The following is a 6,092-nucleotide window of genomic DNA, read 5'->3' as shown; positions in this document are numbered from 1 at the left end:
GACTCTAGTTGCCCCAATTTCAGCCTTGAATTCCTTCCTTGACCCCAAAGAAAATCAGCTTTTCTCCTCCTTCCTTTCCTAGCTTTTTGGTTCTCTCTAGACTTTCAACAAAGTATTCAGATATATGCCTAAGTGTAAGTAATGTGAATAACTTCTCCTCAACCAAGTTTATCTTCTCCTAAGGCCAAATTTCCATTTTGCCCTTTCCCCTAATAAAATTCTTAAACTAACCTCAAGGGCAATTCTGTCATTTCACCCAAATCCTGCTAAGTCCTCGAGTATACTCAAATCATTACTAAATTACTACATGATACTTAATAAATCCAAAACCCATATTATATACCCAAAATACCCCTAGGCTCCTCCCGAGCCGAGTATTTGACCCCGTTGTGACTTTTCAGCTAAACTGCTCCCTAGGACCGTCTCGGATCGTGCATCACAATTATATCACCACTCACACGTGGTATCAATCACAATATACATAAATATTGCATTTATGCCCTCAACGGGCTAAATACGCCCCTAACAACCAAATGGGGCCCACATGCATATTTAATTCACCTAAACATGCATTTCTAATCACATAATCATCAAATTCATATATTAGTATAATAAACCACTTATTGCCTTCTAGGCACGCTAAGCAAGGCCCTAAGCCTTATTAGCAAATTTGGGTCGAAGTCTTCCAATGTATCCTTAGAATTACCTAGACTAGAGTGAGAAATTCTCAACACTTGAGATAGATATAGAGATAAGAAGATAAAATAACAAAGAGGCTTAGAAAAGGACTTGTGTTTAGAGAGAATCTAAAACCTATCAGAAAATCTGACTTGTGACTTGTCTAACTTGTGTTTTGACTTCTCTCTAAGCACTCATTTTATAGACTCAATAAGGCCATTTAATTTAATTAAAAAATCAATAAAATAATAGCCAATATGAAGCCCTAGGTCGATGTAACATCCTAAACTCCAAGGACCATTACGGTGTGCCTTATAAATAGTGCTAAACTCGCTAATCGAATCATTTGGCCAAAATCGTGTAACTAAGTATAATTAGCAGTTTAGGGATTAAAATTTTGGTTAAGATATAATGTTTCATTAGAATGTTTACTGTATACATTGGGATCCCGAAAATATAATTGAAAGGTTTATTACAACAAAATATTTACAACCATCCGATCTAAGCAGCAAAATAGGTTTTAACCTCAGTTCCTCTTCAAACCTCGGTCGTGGTGGTCGAGCAGCTACATATGTACACATCATCACCTAAGCTCTCCAACTCAAGGATGGTCCAACTTTCTTTTGCCTTTACCTGCACCACGTAGCACTCGTGAGCCGAAGCCCAGCAAGAAAACTCAATATGCTCATGAACAGTAATAACATGTCATCAAACCATAAGGCACACGCCTAGCAAATATAGCCCTATTCAAGCAGGAAAATGAGTTCACGTAATGATGAATATACAAAATCAACTGATGATCATAGTAATCATTCCGGGCTTTTAGCCCCAAATAGAAGAGTGACAGTTGTAATCGTCACTAAGGTGGGTTATGTTCCCATTAGCCATATGACGATAGGGTCACCAAGGCTTTGCAGATAAGTGATCATTTCACTAGCTTAAACAAGATAGGTGTTTGATGAACTAGTCACCAAGATAACCTACCGCATGACCATAAAGTCACAACCATGGGATTCCGCTCCCTAGCCATGTGAAAAACAGTCACCTATGCCTTTGGCCCTGGCTCTGAGTAACTAGTCATAGACTAGTCAAGCGCTTATATTTTTCATCGACCTTCGGGTTGGTCCAACATCAATGCTCCCAGATTCATTCAACGTTGATATCGATTAGATCTAATCTTTTATCGGCCCTGTGTTCATGACGCTTATGTCGTTTCTGACTCTCAGGACAGTAATACACGACCAGTGCCGACCCTGACTAGTCAGTGCCATACACAAGTAAGTAATGCTACCAAACATATATCATATGTCAAATATCTGAATATAGGGCATTCATCATGCTTACTTAATAATTGCTAACATTATTAGGATCACGCATAAACACAGAGACTCAAGCTCTAAACAATCTCATATTCAATATTCATAGCATGCCCTAATCACATGTTTCTCATGCAACACATGCATCACATTTAATCACTTGACATGCCTCAATAATAACCGTGCATGTCACATTTAAACATCCAACATGCATCAAGAATAACCATGCATGTCACATCTAAGCATCCAACATGCATCAAGAATAACCATGCATATCATATTCATAGGGTACAGTTTTCTTACCTTTGGTCCAAGCACAGGTTATGTAATGCCCCGGAATCCCTAATGCGGTTTAATGGCTGGATTAGTAGGCCAGGAGGGCCATAATTGTTTAATTATGTCATTAAATGATTATATGCATGCTTATGTGAATTATATTATAATATGATGTTAAATGCATGCATGTGGGTCCACATTTGATTATTAGGGCATTTTGGTAATTTGGCCCGTTGAGGGCATATTTGTGTATTTTGGTGCATATTGTGATTTATGGATGAGATCCCATTATTATGGGGATATATTTGAGCTATTCGGCATGAGACGATCCTATGTTGCAAATGGGCGGTTTTGTCATAACGGGGTCAATTATTGGGATATTGGATAATGAGAATGGTTATTTGATGATAAATTGGGAGTTATTGAGATTAGGAGGAAATTATGGGAGTTTTGACTATTTTGCCCCCAAGGATGTTTTTGGGACCCCGAGCATTAGGTTTTATTTGAGATTACTTAAGCCTGAAGTAGTCTATCAGAAAGAACCGTACGTTAAAAATACTCTCTCTCTCTTCCTGTTAGTCTTTTTACCGTTCGTGGCAATTTCGAAGAAATCTTGAGTTCTAGGAGTCGGAATCAAGTGAAGATCGAGGCATAGCGATCCTAGGAAAGATTAGAAGCTTCTTGACTGAAGGATTTAACGAGAAACAACCCAATAAAAGGTAATTCAAGCTTTAAGTTTTGAGTTTTAGAGTTTCTAAGCTTTGATTTGGATTTTGTGTATCGTTAAGTATTTGATTCATTTGAGCCTCAGGATTTGATGATTTTGGATCATTGGGAAGTTTGGGAACTTTGATTTTTGGATTCGGAGATGTTTAGGTATGTTTTTGGAAGGTTTAAAATGGGAGAAAACAAAGTTATGGCAGGTTTCCTAGGTGGGGCCGCGGTCCAAGCTCGAAGAAGAAGGAGGTGAGGTTTGTGTGTGCTGGGGGCCGCAGCACTGAGTAGTGGGAGCCACGGCGCTTGCTCCTGGTGTGGCTGGGGGCTGCGGCTCAAGGTTCTAGGGTCGCGGCTCATGGAGGGTTTTGAGGCCAATTGGGTGTTTTGATCATGGGAACTCAGTTTTAGGCCTCGGGATCGTTCCTACTACCCAAATTAGTGGGATTTGATGTCCCAGAGGCTAGATCTTGATTCGGGAACCCTTTGTTATTCATTTTATTGATGGTGTCCCATATTTGGTTATGACCAGATGACTGCTAAAGGACTTAAAGGTTGATCGTTCTCAAGGGTCGTTCTTTTATTTATTCTCGCTCGAATCAGAGGTAAGAAAATTGTACCCTGTGTATATGATATGAATGGTTGTTGTTGAGGCATGTTGGTTATTAAATGTGTACATTGATTGCATATTGAATGCTTAGCAAATCTTGCTTACTTGTGTATGGCACTAACTAGTCAGGGTCAGCATTGGTCGCGTATTACTGACCTGAGAGTCAGAAACAGCATAAGCGTCCTGAACGCAGTGCCGATAAAAGATTAGATATAATTGATATCATCGTTGAATGACTCTAGGAGAATTAATGCTGGACCGACCCTAAGGTCGATGAAAATTATAAGCGCTTGACTATTCTAGGACTAGTTACTCAGAGCCAGGGCCAAAGGCCCAGGTGACTGCTTATCACATGGCTAGGGAGCAGAAACCCATGGTTGTGACTCTATGGCCATGCAGTAGGTTATATTGGTGACTAGTTCATCGAGCACCTATCTTGATAAGCTAGTGAAAGGTTCACTTATTTGTAAAGCCCAGGTGACCCTATCGTCACATGGCTAATGGGAACGGAACCCACTTTTGTGACTTTTCTAGTCGTCACTCCTCTATTTTGGATTGAAAGTCCTGAATGATTATTATGATCATTGTTGACATTATATTCATGCAATATTGTGTTTTCTTGCTGGGCTTTGGCTCATGGGTGCTATGTGGTGCTGGTAAAGGGAAAGAAAAGCTCATCCAACCTTGAGTGGAGAGCTTAGGTGGTGCTGTGTACATATGCGGCCGCTTGACCACCACGGCCAGGGAGTTCTCAGGGGAACTAAGGGGTTTACCCTATTTTTGCTGCTTAGGTCGGCGGGTTGTAAATTTAAACTGTAATGACAATTTTGAGTTGTAAATAACTTGTAAATGTTCCGATGGGCCAATGAACAGTTTTATGTTTTAAATAAAATATATATTTTCCTTTTGATTGGTTTTTCCACCTTAACCTATTAATAACACCTAGAAGCACGTTTTTAACCAAAGAACTCAAGTAGCGAGTTAAATTCACGGTTCAACGTTCACAGTAACTGTCCTGGGGTAACCAGGGCGTTACAACTTGGTATCAGAGCGTGCCAAGGTTAGGGTTCCTGTAGACTGGCTGGGCATGTACACTCACCACTAAAGACAAGCTTGACTCATGGTTTGGTAACTATTTATGTAGTTATATGTATAACTGCTTAAATATAGTACAAATGCTTGGAGGAGCACGCCGCGGCGCGTGTGGAATCCGAGACTTAAAGGGGGTTTCCCTCTTCCATTTCAGCCATTTCTCTCCATTTTAAAAAAAATTCCAAAACAATTTCCTCTCAATTCTCTCTCTATTTCCTCTCTTTTACCCATAATTTTTTTCTCAAATTCCCTATTACTTATTGAATCCACATGTATTCCTCCAATTATTTCTTTCTCCTTCCCATTTCCTATTATGTTATTGAAATCCCTAATTCCCAAAATTCTTCAAACCCTTATTTTTCAAATTCTATCAATTGGAGTTCAAGTGGTGATTTCATGATTACTTGGTGCAATTGAAGGGTTCAAGAGGAATTTATCATTGTCAAGTAAGTGTTTCTCCAAATATTAAAAAAAAATTGGTGATTTCTTTATATAGAAGACATTGTGAAGGGATTTTTGATTGAAGATTATAGTGGGGATAGTGAAGTATTGTAGTGAATTGGTTTGCATTATTTGAAAAGACATTTTGAATTTGGGGAATATTGAAAAAAACAGGGGAGGTGCTGTCAAATTTTTCATAGACTATTATGGGGCCTAAAAGAAATCCTTCTAGGGCATCATCCTCTAGGAACACCAATAGGCCATCTTCGTCTAAGGAACCTGAACAACCCCCAGATTATGATGTTACAAAATTTGTAAGTAAGGCAGCTTTTGAGCGATACGCAAGGATACGCAAGATGAAGGTGATAAGTGAGAGAGGTTTTGAGTATACTGAAACGCCTTATGAAATTTCTACTTATGAAGATATTCGTGGCGAAATTCAGCGAAGGGGTTGGGCTATGTTTGCTTCGGAGGATGTAAGTCATGCAAATTTTTCGGTTGTCTTAGAATTTTATGCTAATTATGTTGAGATGAGAAATACAGAAGTATTTGTGAGAGGTGTTCAAGTTCCTGTTGGCATAGATACTATTACTGTGTTGTATAATATGCCAACGTATGAACAAGAGGATGACGAGTATCATCAATGGGCTCATGGTGATGATATTAATTGGATAGAGGTGGCTGAAACCTTGAGTATACCAGGAGCTCGTTTTACTGTTGTTAGTGGTGTTCCGAAATATCTTTGGCGTTATCAATTGAATCATGTGGCTCGGGCTTGGGTGCATTTTGTGAGTGCAAGGCTAATGCCAACTACTCATATGTCGGATATCAATAAGGAGAGGTTGTTATTGGTATATGCCATTATGACTGGAATTACTATTGATGTAGGCCGCGTCATTAGGAAGAGTATGAAAGATATTAGTATGTTAACCACTACGGCAGGATTAGGCCATCGCTCGTTAATC

This window comes from Humulus lupulus, chromosome 8 (genome assembly GCF_963169125.1).
Source record: "Humulus lupulus chromosome 8, drHumLupu1.1, whole genome shotgun sequence".
Classification (NCBI taxonomy): Eukaryota; Viridiplantae; Streptophyta; class Magnoliopsida; order Rosales; family Cannabaceae; genus Humulus; species Humulus lupulus.
This window is presented reverse-complemented; position numbering follows the sequence as displayed.